The following is an 18750-nucleotide window of genomic DNA, read 5'->3' on the forward strand; positions in this document are numbered from 1 at the left end:
GCAATCAGACAACAAAAAGAAATAAAAGGCATCCAAATCCATAAGGAAGAAGTAAAACTTTCACTACCTGATGATAACATGATACTACACACAGAAAAACTGAAGGATTCTACAAAAAAAAAAAAAAAAAAAAGCAAATAACAAACTAACAAAACCCCTGCTAGAACTGATAAACACATTCAGTGAGGTCACAGGACATAAAATCAATCAACCAAAATCTGTTGCATTTCTATACACCAACAGTGAAGGGGCAGAAAGAGAAATTAAGAGAACAATTCCATTTACAATTTGCACCAAAAATAAGATAGCTAAAAATAAACCTAACCAAAAAGATGAAAGATGTATACTCTGAAAATTAAAAACACTGATGAAAGAAACTGAAGGCAACACAAAGAAATGGAAACACATTCCATGCTTATGGATTAAAAGAACATGCACTGCTAAAATGTCTATACTATTCGAACCAATCTACACATTTAATACACTGCTTATCAAAATACCAAAAGCACTCTACACAGGCCTAGAAAAAAACAATCCTAAAATTTGGACAGAACCACAAAAGACCCTGAACTGCTAAAGCAACCTTGAAAAGGAAAATCAAAGCTTGAAGGCATCACAATTCTGGACTTCGAGTTATATTACAAAGCTGTAGTGATCAAAACAATATAGTACTGGTGAAAAAATAGACACATAGATCAATGAAGTTGAATAGAAAACCCAGAAATAAAACCACCATTATATGGTCAATTAATCCTTGACAAAGCAGGAAAGAGTATCCAGTGGGAAAAAAGACAATTTTTTTTAACAAATGATGTTGGGGAAACTGGACAGCAACATGAAAAAGAGTGAAGTCAGACCACTTTCCTATACCACACACAAAAGTAAATGCAAAATGGATGAAAGACCTAAATGTGAGACCTGAAACCAGAAACATCCTAGAAGAGAGCACAGGCAATAATTTCTCAGATATCATCAACTCTTTTCTAGATTACGTCTCCCAAGGAAAGGGAGACAAAAGCAAAAATAAACTACTGGGAATTCATGAAAATAAAAGGATTCTGCTCAGCAAAGGAATCTAGCAACAAAATTAAAAGGTAACCTATGGAATTGGAAAAGGTATTTGCACATGAATATCTAATAAAGGGCTAGAACCCGAAATATATAAAGAACTTCTAAACTTCAACACCCAAAAAAACAAATAGCCCAACTAAAAATGAGCAGAAGGCATAAAGCAGACATTTCTACCAAGAAGACATACAGTTGGCCAACAGACACAAGAAAAGATGCTTCTCAGAGAAATGTAAATCAAAGAAAGCTACAAAGAGATATCACCTCACACCTGTCAGAATGGCTAAATTCAAAAACACAAGAAACAAGTTTTGGCAAAAACGTGAAAAGGAACTCTCAAGCATTGTTGGTGGGAATGCAAGTTTATGCAGCCACCCTGGAAAACAATATGGAGTTTCTTCAAAATGTTAAAACTAGATCTACCCAATGATCCAGCAACTGCACTACTGGGTATTTACCCAAAGAATACAAAAACACTAATTCAGAGGGATAGATGCATTGCTGTGTTTATCGCAGCATTGTTTACAATAGCCAAACTATGGAAATAGCCTGAGAGTTCCTCAATTGACAAATGGATAAAGAAGATATGATGTGTGTGTGTGTGTGTGTGTGTGTGTGTGTGTAATTATAATGGCCTATTATTCAGCCTTAAAAAAAGGAATGGAATCTTCCCATTTGCAAGAACATGGATAGAGCTAGAGAATATAATGCTAAGTGAAAAGAGTCAGTCAGGGAAAGATAAATATCATGATTTTGCTCATATGTGGAATTTGAGAAACAAAACAAGCAAGCAGAGGTGATGAGAGTGAGAGAGACAAACCAAGAAACAGACTCTTAACTATAGAGAACAAACTGATGGGTGTGGGTGTAGGAAGGGTGATTGAAGTATGAGATGGGTGATAGGGATTGAGGAGCGCACTTGCCATGATGAACACCAGGTGATTTTTTTTTTTTTTTAACACCAGGTGATTAAAAAAAAAAAAAACTAAAAGAGTGAAGCTTTCTTGAAAACTGCATAGGTTATTGAGACCTTTGAAGTATGGAAAATATAACCTGCCAACCAAAGTTCTACTGGCAGAAAAACTGCACTGCATTGGGCATATAAAGAACAACTTTAATTTTTGATAGCAGTACAGTACTATTGCACTGATGAAGTAGGGAGCTACATAAATCACCTTTGTGCATTGCTTCCTAAATCGGCAATCAGTGTCTGAAAAATCTCTTCCATATCCTGGAAGAATTAGCACCTAAGGCCATGAAGGTTGATTAACTTTATTAGATCCAGGGCCTTAAATTACTGCCAAAAAGCTTTTATGGAAAAAAAAAAAAGTCAAAACCTAATTTTAAGTTAGTCTTTTTTACATAGAATTTTATTGTTTTTTTTTTGTTTTTTTTTTTTAGAAAAGATATTTAGAGTACCTCACTGAATTTTAGGAAAATTTTTTCACTTTTTTTTGAGAGTAAAGTAAAAGCCCATTCTCAGAACATTTATCAGAGAAAGATTTATTCATAGAATCCTTGGAAGATATTTTTGGCTATATGAATGAAGCAAATCTTCTGAATCAAGGCCTTGGATTAACTATTTAAAACGGCACTAAAACTCTGTGAGCAATTTTGGATAAACTGCCATTTTAGAAGAGGAGTTTGGATGCAAACATCTTTGCAAACTTTCAAATATTGGAGGAAGAACTTCAGAAGACTGGAGTCTCAAGTAACTGAGGATGCCAACTTTTCTGCAGTCAAAAACCTGCATAAATATTTCATAATTGTTAATGTCAACTCTGCTCAGAAAACTTTAATTCCCTTTTATGATCAGGTATGGCAAGATTTTACACTATTACTATTTTTAAAATATTTAACTCTTTTGCATTTAACACTTTAGAACTTTAGGAAATTATTTTGTTCTATTACATGAGACCATCTAATTTTCTTCTACAGAGTGCATGTTCTCATTTCTTGAACACTCTCTTTTCTCTTTGTTTTCAGATGCTTATTTTAAACATCATATGCCAAATCACTACAAGGTAAGACGTGTCTATTAAATATTTTTTGATGTGAAAGAACAGAAGGAAAGAAAAAAGGATGAAAAGAGAGGAGAAAGGAAGGATGAAGATGAACTCTAAGCACTGTGCTTAAAGTAATTTCACATAAACTATATATGAATTATCTTTAACTCAATGCCATACAAATTTTAATGAATACATTTTACATATTAGGAAAATAATGTTCAGAAAAGTTAGTAGCCAATACTTTTGGCAGAGATATGGAGAGAGACTGGCACAATAATTGATTATGAATAACTAAACCAAGTGGTGGGAAATTGGCTATAATCTAGCCTATAGATATATGTATTTCCTGAGTTTTAAAATGCACCTTGGAATTTTATAGAAATGAGGATTTAATTAATGTGAGCTTTTGTTAACTCAAGTATGTACATAGTGGCAAGTCCATTGTTAACATTATATTAAACTATTCCAACTTAGTCATTACTAATCCTGGCCCTTGTTACCACCAGTGTTTTATTGGTTGTACTCTTACAAAGACCCCAGGTCCACACATGCTCATTGCATCTATATATCTTTTATTAAAGATGTGTAACATTCTGAGGATTAGATTGAAGAATGATCATTTTTTGATGCTATGATATTATCCCAATCTTTCAAATAAATATAGTCATGCTGATGGCATATATTTAAAGCTAGTCAAAGTGATATTTTAGAAGTTGTATTTTATTTGAAATAAAGTAAAATTTGTTGTTGAAAAGTTATAGCTGTAAAACTTTTGAATTGAATTTCCCGTATTTCTCCAATGGCTCCTCATTTAATGTCAGCTATAATCTTTCCTCAATCTGCTATATTCCTCAAAGATAGATTCAAATAGTCCTCTAGTAAAAGTGTTTCCCGGATTTGTCCAGCAGAGTTTGGCAATCCCTGAGCTCTCTCACAGCACTTTGTTCATTCCATTATTATCACTTAGTACAGTGAAGAGTGACTATTTATTACCACCTGTGTCTTCACCAGTAGACTGTGGGTACCTTGATTCAGTAGCTATGGGTTATATCTCCACCTCTCAGCCTAAAAGCAGTGTCTAATCCAGTATAAGGCTTATCATTATAAGAAAAATGTTTTTTTAAAAAATAATAAAACTAAACAAAAACTATTACTAACATTTTAATATATAGCATTTTATATTTAGTCTTTCATATGTATTAATATAGGAAATATTAATGTTATTTAATTTATGTTTTAATATAAATACATTTTAATATTTAATTTTAGATTTTAATATTTAGTATTTCATATATATTCAGTCTGTATATATATATATATATATACACACACACTTGATCTTAGCAAAAGGCCAAGAAGCGATATATATATATTTATATATATATATATATATACCTATATGTGTAAAATATCAAAATAGTGTTTTAAAATATATAGTCTAATATATTTTTTTTTTTTTATTTTTTTTAGTCTAATATATTTTTTAAACAACAGTATACTGTAAAGATATTTCACATGAATTATTCAACAACACAATTATTTTTACTTGTCATTATGGACATTTCAAACACATACCAAAATAAACACATAATCAATCTCTATATGGCTACCACCTAACTCAATAATTATCGATATTTGGTGATTTTTAAAAATATATATCTCGATCCACTTTCCTACTCCTACTCTGGGGTATTTAAAAGCAAAGCCCAGATATCCTATTATTTCATTAGCAAGCACTTCAAGATATACATCTAAAAGATGAACATTTAAAAAAAACACAATGCTATTATCACCCCAAGTTGTTTTAAAGATTTATTTATTTATTTTGGAGAGAGAGAGCATGAGCAGGAGGGGCAGAGAGAGAGAGGGAGAGAGAATCTCAAACAGACTCCATGCTGTGCATGGAGCCCCTTGAAGCCCCACACAGGGCTCAATCCCATATCCCTGAGATCATGACCTGAGCTGAAACCAAGAGTCAGATGCTCAACCAACTATGCCACCCAGGTGACCCAGTCTCAAGTTATTTTAAATAATTCTTAATATAATCAAGTATCCAATCTGTGTATACATTTTCCTGATTGTCTCATAAGTGGTTGTTTTATACCTGGTTTACTAAATCAGTGTCCAAAGTCTTCATATTGAATTTGGTTGATTTGTTTCTTAAGTCTCTTATAATCATGCTATCTCATTTTATTTTCTCCTTGTCATTATTTTATAGCAACATTTCAAAGGCTTCATCCTATTCTACACTATGGCTACAACACAATTGATTCAAAAGTTTTATATTATTGAGCATTTAGCTTATTTCTAATTTTTTTTCTCCTATTAAACAATGTTCCAATGAATATGCATATAGATAAATCTTCAAGCACACCTAGAATTATCCTATTAGGATTAATTCTTAGAAGTGGAATGCCTCATGGGTTTTTTTTTAAGCTTTTGATACAGCTTGTCAAATTACTCTTCAAAATGATTGAGCTAATTTACACTCTTACCAGCAGTATAAGCATATCTGTGCCCCCACACCCTCATCAACACTGCATAATATCTTAATTTAAAATATTTGCCGATTTGATAGACCAGAAAGATCTTGCTGTCTCAATTTGCATTTTTTGAGTTAATAGTAAGAGAAAGTGCCCCAAATCCTTGAATCCTTATTCAGTGCTTACTGTGGCCACAAAGCCCCTTTCTGGCAAGGCCACAAAGGAGATATATGTGTTTAAGGTACAAAGTCAAGAAAATGCGGATTTTTATTGCTAGACTCATGCAGAAATTCTGGCCCTGGTGAGTATGAACTGCAAGAATTTTTTTTTCCTAGTCTTGAGGTAAGTTTAAGTGCTTTTAAAAATGTAGTATTTCCCTTCTTTGCCTTCACTAGAAGGATGATACTTCCCAGTTGGGATGCAGCTCCAGACCCACTCTACTATGTCAGGCACACAATTCCAAAAGTGCGTGGTCCCTACCGTTCTTTTAGCTTCTTAATCACACACATACATAATAACTCCTTATATCATGGCTAAGCTATATTACTGTCCAGCATCAATGCTCCTTCTTTTCTTGAGAGGTAAGGGGTAAAGCAGGGTGGTACACATGGAGTAGCAATGAACTAGCTCCCCTTAGAATATGAGATGTACAGCTAAAGTAAAGTTAAATTTTTTTCTCTAACATTTTTGGTCATTAAAGTATGTCTTTTGTGAATCATGTATTCATTTTCCCTGCCAATCAATGAGTGATGAACAAATGAAAAAAATGAATAATCACACTTTAGGTATAACCATTCAACTAGTTACAAATCAACCAAATTGCACTGTCTTTTAGTTCATATTTCATTTTCTTGACAATTTCTATTGCAGGAACTATCTAGTCTGGTAGACATCTATTTTAAAGCAGAGTGTTATGTTTAACTTCTTTCTCAGAATTCTTCAAAGTAACTTAAATAGTTAAGGTCTTATCTCTATATAGCCTTTAAATGAGGTCAGTCAAGATCCCACTGGTCTAAAAACCAATGGATCAAAGATCACAGAATTACTGATCATGAGTTTGCTTTCTTCACTGTAGTGTCAAGAGGAGGATCCCTCCTTTCTGAGAATAATCTAACCTGTGCTCTGCATTTTTATTCAGTTTCTTTCTCATCATCAGGCCCTTTCGCCACCAATCTTTCCTCTCTTAAGTCACCAACTCTACTCTGAGAACTATGGTAACAAATCCCTTTACCCTACCTTTTCACAACAGATTTAATATGAAATTGTTTTTTGGTTCTTACAGTGCTTAGCTTCTGCATAGAGGATCAGTGCCCTTGAGAAAATATAAATTTGGAAATCAACTGGCAATTGATGTCTTTATAAATTTCATATTGTATACTGTAAACAGAAGACAGAGAGACAGAGAGACAGAGAGAGAGAGAGAGAGATGATTCTCCATGGCCTGTAGAAGACATTTTTTTTTAGAAGACATTTCCTAAATGGTGCTCCATGGAATCGCAAAACCCTTAAATTGTTAGTATGCTCAGATTTTTTTTTTTTTTGCAAATACATTTTAGAAATGTATTTTGCATTTATTTAAGATTCATGATGCACATAAATAGTAGCATATTAAATGCTCTGAGGAATTTTGCATTAAAGAAACCTTACTTATCTCTTTTAATCAAAAGTGTATTTGACCATAGAAGCAGAGTTTTAGTTTAGTTTATTTTTTAGTTTATTTATTTATTTATTTAGTTTATTTAGTTTATTTATTTATTTAGTTTATTTTTTAGTGAAGCATCCATTAATATTTTTTTCAGAATTGTTTGGGATGCACACAAAAAACACAAGTGATAACACACAGGTGAAAGCATTTGGGATGGCATATCAGAGAATGCTAGACTCTACGTAACTTTTTGGTCCCCTTTCTTTACCTTCCTATTGCTCTCTCCCAATCTCTCCACTTTCAATGCAGATATATCAGCTTCCTTAATATCAAAAGTCCTATGCCTCCTTGAACACAAAATGTTTTAAAGTATTACCAAGTCTTTTCACATGCTATTGTTTGCTATCTCTAAAACATTCTTTTGCAATTTTACCTGCAAATTCCCACACACTCCTTAACACACAGTTCATATGATAGCTATAGAGCAAGACCAGTCAAGATTCCAAGTTTTACGCCCTGTTCTTCTTGGCTACTCCAGGATTTTTTTCCTTTTATACTATTCCATCCATACTATACTACCCATATATTTGTCTGTTTCCCTCTTTAGACCATTTTCTCCTTTAGGTCAGGTACCATATCTTAGTCGTTATTTTATATTTACTGACCAACACAGTGTCTAACACATAAAAGTTATTTTATGTCTATTTTAGAAGTTAACCAATTTTGCTTATCCAACAAAGTTCTTTTGAGTTCTAAGTAGCATAAATATCATGTATCCTGTTCTGACTGTGCATCTCCTGCAATATATTAAGACTGCATTGTGCTGCCCTAACAGAAAACAGACACGAAGTATTTGATTGTTCCCTATCAAAATGATAAAAAAAAAAAAAAAGTCTGTTTGCCCAAATGCCTGGGTCATTGTTAATTTGGCTGTGATGGAACCATGGAAACATGAACTCTCAGAATTAGAAGAACCATTCATGTCATCTAGTTCTGCAACCCTTGTCTCTTCATTTACTGTGGAACTTGTCTGGAGTTTTCTATCTTTTAAAGAAAATATTTTAAAATGGAAATTTTATTGTGCAATTTTTACACTCATTGAAGAGCATAAAAAGATCTATAAAAAGAAACTACCCATCTGGAATAAATTCATGAGCCTCAAGGTCTCTTAAGGAGAGACTTCATTCATACTTTCTAGAAATTATTCTCTATCCTCATGAAGAACAGAGGTGAGCTCCCTCATGGGCAGTAAGTACAGGCTTATGTGGAGGATACTATCAGATACTACCAGCATCTACACTAGTTTATACTTCTTCTGTCCTTAAATTGTTTCTTAAAGATTCCAGGAGTATCATTCACCTGGCATCATGATTTTACATAGAAGACACAAATGGATACTACACACCCATGAACAAAGAAGGAAATTATTCAATATGCTAACTTTTAGTCACCTTGTTATTAAAGGCTAGTATATCTGACAAGTCACAAGAAAATCAGCAGTCTTTGTTAAACCGTTTGAAAAATGTACTCCTCAACTATCACTGTCAACTAAGACTTTCAGAAACCTGAATCCCACTCAAAAAAACTTCATTTTTAATACTCCTATATCATCTCTTGTGTGAATCATTTGTATTATGTCTGGCTGGAATCAGCAACAAGAATTTCAGGAAGCTAGAGCCAGTGACACTCACTCTGTAAAATTATTGGGCATCATACAGTTATATAATTTCAATTTAATTGTTTCATTTAGGACAATTCTAGCAGCCAATCCCCACTGTTGATTTGTATCTAATCATTCACTTATCTAGTACTTCATTCAATCAATTATGTAATAAATACAGGTATTGAATACTGTTATGGACATCATGGTGTATAAAGTACATGAAGCTTATCAATCTTCAGGAGCTTGAGGTTTTGCACAGACTGAGTGCATACCTGAGAAAGAAAATGCTTTATAGACATTTTCAAAAACAGAAAAAGCATTATGGGGACGTCTGGGTGGCTCAGCAGTTGAGTATCTGCTTTCCACCCAGGGTGTGATCCTAGAGTCCTGGGATTGAGTCCCACATCAAGCTCCCTGTGTGGAGCCTGCTTCTCTCTGCCTATGTCTTTGCCTCTCTCTCTGTGTGTGTCTCTCATGAATAAATAAATAAAATCTTAAAAAAAAGAAAAAGCATTAGGCTTAGAGGAATTTAGTGAAATTACTCCCCTGAGTATACATGTAAAGTACAAACATTGGGTTAACTGTATGTATATCTTTTCTGTCCACTATGGTAACCATTAGCCATAGGTGGCTATTAAATATGTGAAATGTGATTATTCTTCATGATGATATGTTGCCTATATACAATACTCACTGATATTTGAAGACTTAGTGTGAAAAATAATGTAAAATTTCATTTATAAATCTATCTTGATTACCTGTGGAAATTATAAGATTTAGCATATATTGGATTAAATATCAAATTGCTAAAATTAATTTCATTTACTTCTCTTTACCTTTTTCATGTATGCGGGTACCAGGAAACTTAAAATTATACACACATCTTACATTATATTTTTATTGGCTGCTAGTGGTAGAGATGATTTGTAGGCATATACTCTGCAGGTTGGCACATGGGCACCTATTCTTACTACTTCCTTATACCGAGAGGGCTAAAATTAACAATCATTTTTTCCCAAATCCCTTGCAGCTATGGTTTTAGAGACAATTTATTCTCATTAATTACAAATATGGCATAAGGCTTGACCTAGGGGCTAAGAAGAGATACAGATCATTTTGCTGGTTCAGACCAGGAGAGAAGTGGCAGGATTCTGAAAGAACAGCTGCATCAGTGGATTTCCAGTTCAACAAGGAGATTTCCTGATTGTGGCAGAAAAATCAACTCCCCTTGATGGTTCATTTGTACCGTATAACTTCAGAAGTCAATCCTAGGATGTCCTTTTTAGCTTTGTCAACAAGTATACAAGCTACTTAAGAATCTATATTAACTCTACTTCTTCTTTAATTAGCTAATGTTGATTCCGTTCTGCATTCAAACACTTCTCAATTCGGGGTTGGTGGAATAGGTATTACTAATTTAGCATAAGTTAGAGCACATATACATACAAGTCTCTTGTTAATATCTTTTCCTCTGTTGTCTTCTCAAAGTATATATGCAGAGTAGGAGAGCACTTAATAACTATTGAATGCATTTATATAAAATAAATATAGTGAAACAAATGACAAGTCATATAATTTTAATACAATCTGTTTATCATCTAATGTTTAAGTAATGTTATAAGGCCCAAAGAATTTCAAAAATCACACTATTTTCTATAATGGGTATGCCAAGATTTTGTTCTTTGTAAGTCGGTCATCAGCTGGGCTTTGAGTGTCCTTCCTTATGTCAGAAGTGTATCTTTTTTTGTTTCCATCCCAAGGACTACACACACTGCTTTTGATATGACAGAACTAATTCAAACATTTTAGAAATTGCAGCAGATAAGGACATGCCCCTGATTTGTCCACCTAAGAGCTTAGGATCTTGGTTTAGCATTAAGTTCATGGCTTGGCATTTTACCAAGAAAATCAAGAAATCATCTGTGAAAGCTCCAAAAAGTTCACATCAAGGTCAGAGAAAGCTAAGTTTGGCCATGATCAAGCATCTGTAAGGTGGAACAAAGGTCAAATGCATTGAGGATTGGGCTGACCTTGCTGTCCCCACTAGCCAAAGTCCCCAGAAGTCACAACTGCCTTGGGACCCCTAGTGCTGCAGGTCAGAGGAAGCACCAGAGCATGCCACAGTTTTAAAAAAACAATTAAAAGATTTTCTGGTTTAATTTTCCCAGATAATTAACTCTAGAGGATGCCTTTGAATTTTCTATCCTTTACCAGTATGCAAATTTTTAGCTTTCTAAATCTGTGGTGATCATACTAATAACTACTGAGCAAACAGAAGAGATGCTTCTAGAACCATTTGCAGTCTCTGTCTGGCCACTCATTTGCATAACTCTTCCATTTTTAGCTATTATTCTCATTTTAGTGTCACTGCCCAACTCTCCACATGCACACCACCTATTATCACTGAAGCAGAAAGAGTGAGCTGAAGAAATTAAAAAAAAAATCAATGTGTAGAATTTTTTTGCTTCTAAGTAATAAGACCTTATAAAGTGGAAGAGAAACAGAGGGAAGACCCAGAAGGATGCAGTATTAAGTGAGAGACTCTTGGTATAAGTGTCTATGTGTGCTCATGCGTGTTTGTGTTTTAGGATCAGAGATAAAAGAGCAAGTGAGATAAATAAATAGAGAATAAAGAAGGCCCTGAGGAATAGAGATTGACCACACTAGTTCATGTCCTCGCCATGCTATTACAAGATTCTGCTTTAATTCAGAGAAATAGAACTTTATAAAATGGACTTTCAAAAAAAAAAAAAAGCCATTTCTATCATCAGATACCTAACACAGCCCTCAGGCATGATTAATGCTCCAGTGGACCTGATCCAAAGTGAAATCATTACAGCCTATGCAGTTCATGCCTTCGAATGATTCATTCCTACAGGAAATTGAAGAATAAAGAGAATTGTATAAGTACAATGATCAACCCAAAAGAGAAATTGGAAATTTTTAAATTCATTTTTGGCTCCCAGGTGGAGGACATCCATAGACCTCTGTGCCAGGTTTAATGAATCTGAGTCTTGTTAATGCAGAGCAATACTTCTTTCTGATCCCGTGGATCTAGTCCCTACTTGGGTTCAATGATGCCATGGGAAAGCACTTCAGTATTACCAACAACCTGCAGAGGCACAATAGCTATGCCAGTAAAATCCTTAAAGACCTCTTACCTTACTGCCGTTAATCACCCTGAAGAGCTGAAAAGTATTTTCCTTTTTCAGTGCACATTTTGAGAATATAACATTTTTCCTTTGCTTCCTTTTGGCCCTCCAATCACACTTTGTGTCCCTCTTTCATGCATCCTGGAATTTCCTCCTTCAAGCTCCAAAAAGTCAGTATACCAGGAAAAATATCCAGATCATTTTCAAATATCTACCAATTAGGATGATCCCATCCAATCCCTAACGACTGAATCTTTTCACCCCTTTGCAAACCAAGACTCCGTTTATCATTGCAGTGCCTTAAGACTGATACTATAAGGAAAGCAATGTTCTGAAATCTCCTTAGAATAGGGCTGATTTTTAAGGAAATTGGCTCTGTCACTGGAAGTTCTCAGAGACTTGAACATTTTCTATTACGAATGCTATAAAAGGGATTCTTATCCTTGGTGGGAGGTTAGACCAGACCCCTAAGGTCCTTTCAATCTCTGAAATTGGAAGTTATGAGTAACCTGTGGACCACTCAACTCTCCTTGTGTAATACATGTTTTTAAAGAGAAGGTTGAGGTGATGAATATAGAGTTAGGTTCCAGGGGCCCATTCCTAGCTCAGAAACTGTTGGAGGCAAGACAGATCCTGTTTCCATTGCTATTTCCACACCTGACTTAACACAAGCCCCAGGAAGACAATAATATATCATCTTTTTTCTCAGTCAGGGTCAGATAAAGTCTATAAAGTTCAACAAAAAGCGACTGTGACCCTTATTTTTCTCTTCTCAATGTACTACCAAAGTCTCTGGGATTTTGACTCAATTACAATGTAATTTAGGGTGAGCAGAATAAGACTGTTGTTGGTTCTGAAATTGGAATAGAGTTGTTTTCTAAGACATTAGCAATTGTAGACAGTTAGGCCATTTTGGTTTTAACATCTCTACCTCCCCAGCTTCACTTGTGAGTTGAATTTGCTCTATTGTGGGATCAACAGTTGTGGCAGCTGTGGGCAAATCACAGCTGCTAAACATCCAACTGGATGAATCAGGGACTGAGTGTGGCATAATGAAGTCAGTGCTTAACAGCTGTGGGCACAGCAGATGTTCTTAAGGTGGACTTGAAGGAGGGAGAAGAGATATGGTAGAGAAGTTACTGAAAAATGAATAAGCCTTTACATAATTAAGCCAGCAAGATTTTCTTTTTCAGAAAACATGTAACTTGCTCTCCTCTTCCAGCCTAGGTACTTGAGACCTCATATCCATTATTATCCAAGCCCATTTCTTTAACAAGATGAGAAGTGACATATCTCGCAGTTTGGCTCACGATCACTCAACCCTGTACTGCAGACAATTCTTTGCGTTTTCCGAGCATAATTATTTCCTGCGGAGGGACAAAGAAAAGCAGCTTTCAAAAAAAAAAAAACAAAAACTCCGCCAGAGCTCAAGCCTGGATAGGGTATGCTCTGGAGTGGGTGTTACTAGTGTTCTCCAATGTGATCTGACATAAAAATAATCTCACATGGGCCTGACTTTCTATACCTACCTCCATGATGCATTTTAGTTCACATGGTTTGAGATGTGAAAACTTGAGTCAAGAGAATAGAAGGCCCAACAGATATTGATTCCCATGTTCTGTCTTTATCAGCAAAATTCTCCATAGAAAGATATGTGTAAAGATACAGAATATTTAAAGGTGTGTTAGGTGCTCCCAGAAAGTGACCAGGGAAGCCAGAGAAGGAGATGTAGTAGAACACTAAGTATGATGTTAACAAATTGAATAAACATGTGAAGACTTGTCAATGTTTTTTTACAGAATTTGTCTGAAGAGCTCTAGTGGAAACCCCCTACATGAGGCAAATCAATTGGTGTCAAATGCATAATGATATCAGTGTTTATCAATTATCACCAAATGATTAGTAAAAACTATTCTACTGGGGGAATGTAAGGGGAAACAAAGTCAACCTGTTTCTTTGGGAATAGAACCCCATTTATGTGCCCACTAGGCTGATGCATCTATAATGTTGGCTTTCCTTTTGGCTTACACCTGCAGGATGTCTCCACATGGTCTACATCATTACCTCATTTCTCCTCTCTTCCATCTCCAACATGATCAGCATGCTTTACTCATCTAACCATGTACCAAGGAACAGGGCAAGGGCAAATGTAGAGGCCACCACCTCTGGAAGGTAGGATTGGCAAGAGGTGGTACATTTGCATATGGACAAAGGAATGCTAAATTTTTAAATATGTGTACCTTGTAGAACTACTTCTTCCTATATGAGGAAGCAAGAATCATAAAACATAGAGGAATTTTCAGAATCACAAATAATACATTAAGTCGCTTAAAGTTTGGATAAGATTCTCAAACAGAATGGAAATATTCTGGTGGATTAACAGTGTGTAAAATGGCCAATTTCACACCTTCCAGTGATCCCACTAAGTCCGTACTCTATCCCTGCAGTGTATACCTTACTGGGATCTAAGACATTGTCTCTAACAGTTTAACAAATGGTACTATAGTAAACACTAAAAGAAAAAAGATTACCTACTTAAAATAAATGTAGAGACAGTGCTCTGTTGTCATCTACACTCCAAAACAAAAGTTGGCATTAAGCCTTTTTCTTCTTTTATATTTAAGGACATTTAGGATTAAATTCAGAGTCACTTTCAGAAAACACAGACTCTATTTCAAAGATACCGTACTGCCAGTAATTCTACTAAATGTGACCTTGTAAATATCTGCAAACTTCTGCAAAATTACTATACCTAAAATCCCCGAAATCCAGTATGCTTTTTCAGAGATTAAAAACACTTGAAGTACTATAGTCCTAGCAAAACACATCAGAGTGGAAGAGCATCACCCAAAGCTACTCTGGTCATGGTCGGATTGTCACCCAAATTAGTATTCATGAGGGTCTCTCTGACAAATGGAGTTATTATCCACAGATGCTGTAAACATAAATCAGGAGGATATCATCAATAATGTTGTATTCTCTTTGTCCTCATCGTGTTTACAGATCTCGCTTTGAACAGCACATAAATACTTAGAGCATATTGTGGGAAACATGCCACTCATCTTATTAGCTTTCTCTGGCTCCAAGCTCTGATGCTGATCATCCCCTGACAGTGTTTGCCAACAACAAAAGAAGCCTATTGATCACATTGCTTCTCCCTTTGGCAGCCTTTCTGCCCACGATTACCTTGCATCACTTGCCTTAAGTCAAATGTCACAGAACAACTTACAAGGGATGTATCTATCTGGTCGAGCAAAATGTATTACTATGAGTTTAATTGGAGGAAAATCCTTTGGTATTATGAACTGTTTACAATTTAAAATTTTACTTCTTGGCATTAATGAACAGTCAAAACCAAAGCTTACTTTGTGAGATCCAAATCCATAAAATTGTACTCATTTGCAATTTATTTTCTGAACAGTTTGTGGAGTCCCAAATATCTTGGAAGCTGACCCATCAATCATTCTGAGTCACTCCATGTATGAACGGTTTACTCTGTTGGCATTTTCTTTCTATAACAGAGGATCTCTATTGAAATTTCCTGGTAATTTTTCATCTGTAGAATAGTCTTCATTTGTCTTTTTACTTTGGTTCCAGGTAGATATTATGAAAGGATACATTATTTTTTGTTTAAATTGAAAAGAAAGCCTCACAGATTGAGAATTTAGGGATATAACTAGGATATACATGCTCTGTGTGAAAAATAGAAAGATTTTTGTGGGATTATTTGCCAGGGGAAAAATAATAGTTGTGCTGAAATGCCATAGAGAACAGGTGCTCACATGTAAAGACAGTCATTTCTGATCATAACTGGCCTTCTTGACATTTGGAGTCTCTACCCTATTACCTATAATTTCTCAGGTTTGTGTTAGATTCTCCAGAGAGTCTAGACGTCTGTCTCATCAAATCGGGAGCAATTTTACCTCGCTGAAGTATATCCTGTGCTTTGGCTGGTGTATCTTCAAGCCCATATCCACTAACATGTACTTTGAAGGATGCAAGAAGTCAGTCCCCTTTATGCAATTATCTGATCCTTGTTTCTGTCCCTGGGTAAATCTGGAAACTTCAACTGCGCTGTTTTCTACCTTTGCTGACTTGACTCTACTACCTAGCACAATGCTAATCCAATTATCTGCTACTTGAATTTCCTGATTTCTCTGCCTTTCCTTCCAGCTCCTGACCTGTCAGATTCATAACCTTTTTTTCTTTTTTTTTTCTTTTTAAGATTTTATTTATTTACTCATGAGAGACAGAGAGAGACAGAGAGAGGGAGAGAGAGAGAGAGAGAGAGAGAGAGAGAGAGAGGCAGAGACACAGGCAGAGGGAGAAGCAGGCTCCATGCAGGGAGCCCGACATGGGACTCAATCCCGGGACTCCAGTATTAGGCCCTGGGCTGAAGGCAGCGCTAAGCCGCTGAGCCACCCGGGCTGCCCCTCACAACCTCTTCTTAATCGTATCTGCAGGACTAGGAAATTATGTATGTTTAACCAACTGATGGTGTCCACTGCCACCTACTCACCTCCATGTAATGGTGTCTCTGAAAAAAATGGGTTTCAGAGTATGAAACCAAGAGAATTCTTCACGCAAGCATGGATTTTGGTTAAGAAGAGGAATAGAAGAGTTTATATTCCTATGTGCCATGTTTCATGAAAAGGCTAAGTCACCTCAGAGTTATAAATATGCCTGAAATGGAAAGCATTAAAAGAAATTTCTGCATAAACTGCCAAGCACAAACTAAAGGAAACATTTCATTTAAGTAAGGATGCCTTCATCTGTCCTGCAAGCTACTGAAACTCTATGCTTTACACTAAAAAAGTGCACTGGTGCCAGTCAAGAAAAGACATTTTTTTCTAAGTCTTTATGTCATTCACTAAGTGATTATCATATACCTATTTCCTTCATATTTTCATACTCATGGCTCATATTTTTTTCCTTTGTAGTTTTAAATAACTTTCCACTCATTTCTCATGGAACTGCGTTCTTTAGTCTCCTTCTCTTCCAAGAAGTCCTTTCTAAACTACCCACATGTCAGCCAGTTAAAACATCAATCATTTTTCAACTGGGGTCTCCTCGGCATGTCTGGACTGGATTCTTGAACCACTACATTTATATTGGCTTTGCCCATCAAGATCTAGGTCTATATGATTCATTGATTGAATCATTCATTAATTTATTCATTCATTCAGAAAATAATTGAAAGATAAGCATGAGCTGGACTATATACCTAGAATCTTTTAGTCAGCAACAAAAAATAATCAAGGCTAGCATAATCCCTAGAATTATCATGGATTTTTTTTCTTTTTCTTTTATAAACATTAATGAGCTAAACAACCCCAGGGCTTTAGACCCTGAGGGTGAAAGAGGATCAAGATTCTAGCATCAACCGTAAAAATAATGTATGCTATACTGGCCCCTGCAACACTCAGCTTCTTCATCTACCTCTTTTCCTTTCCTGAGGATATTTGGTGAATAATTGAAATAATTGCAAAGAAACATATTGAAAGGCTCTTTGTAAATTCAGGGTATTATTGTCACTATAATTAGGCCATGCACACTATATGGAAATCTTGATTAGAGTACTGCTTTTTCAAAAGCTAATTAGCTAGCACAACAATATGTTTCCTAGATGTGTTTTCAGAGAACTGTCTTATATTTTCTTTTCACTCTTGTCCCCAGAGCAAAAGAACTCAAGTGTCCTCCAAGGAAGACTCGAGACCTGAAGGGTAAAATATGCTGACTGAGACCGATGAGGAGACCTTTCCCCATAATAACTTGCAGAGGCAAACAGATGACAAGGCTTTGGGAAGCTGTTCTCTCTCCTGGGATTATGTCAGAGGCAGACAACCATAAAACTCTACAGTTTCATCAGTAGAGTGACTTTTGAAATCTTCCCTAAGATACCTCTCTCATTCTGCTCAAATGCCTTCAGCTTTCCCTGATCTTGTAAAAAGTATGTGCCCACATTGCACTTATTTGACTTATGCTGTTATTTGTTGAGTATGCCTATCTCTCCCTTTTTTTTTTTTTTTTTTTGCCTATCTCTCCTATACTAGATCAGAATCTCATCTTCTAATCTCGCTGAAAGAAAGGATAGGATGCATCTTCCTTTGTCCTTAAGTACTAGTCCATAAACTATCTTGATCTCAGACTACCATGAGTCTATGACTTTCTCCTAAGTGAAATGCATATATACGTGAATTTTTCATAAAATTTCAGGAAATTTATGAACTCTTTCCATTCTTCAAAACACATATACTTGTTCCACAAGAATCCTTGCATTTTTTCTGCCCCTTTCCCCAAAAATGGTCTTGAGCTTCTAACATGAGCTGACCAATCAAAGGCAACCATGGTCCTACATCTGAGTTTTGACCAGGTAAAACGAAATCTAATCATTTTTGAATCTCTTGGGGAAATGATCAGCCCTGTCTTTAAATTGCATGTATTTACTCCTGAAATTCACAAGGGAAGAAAACATGAGTAGCTCTAGCAACACAGGGGGCCACGTGAACCTCACAGATGTATGGAGAGAAATTCTAGGAGGGAAAATATTTTGGACTCTTGCCTCAGGTGAAATAATTTCTACAGGAAGTTCTCCCTGGTGGTTTGAATTAATCTTTTGCTGTTGCCACCAAAAATGCACTTGTCATAGACATCTTCACCATAAATGTGAAATGGCTCTCAACTGATATTAAAAGTGGGGAATGATATCAAAATCACTCAAGAGGTTCTT

This window comes from Vulpes lagopus, chromosome 5 (genome assembly GCF_018345385.1).
Source record: "Vulpes lagopus strain Blue_001 chromosome 5, ASM1834538v1, whole genome shotgun sequence".
Classification (NCBI taxonomy): Eukaryota; Metazoa; Chordata; class Mammalia; order Carnivora; family Canidae; genus Vulpes; species Vulpes lagopus.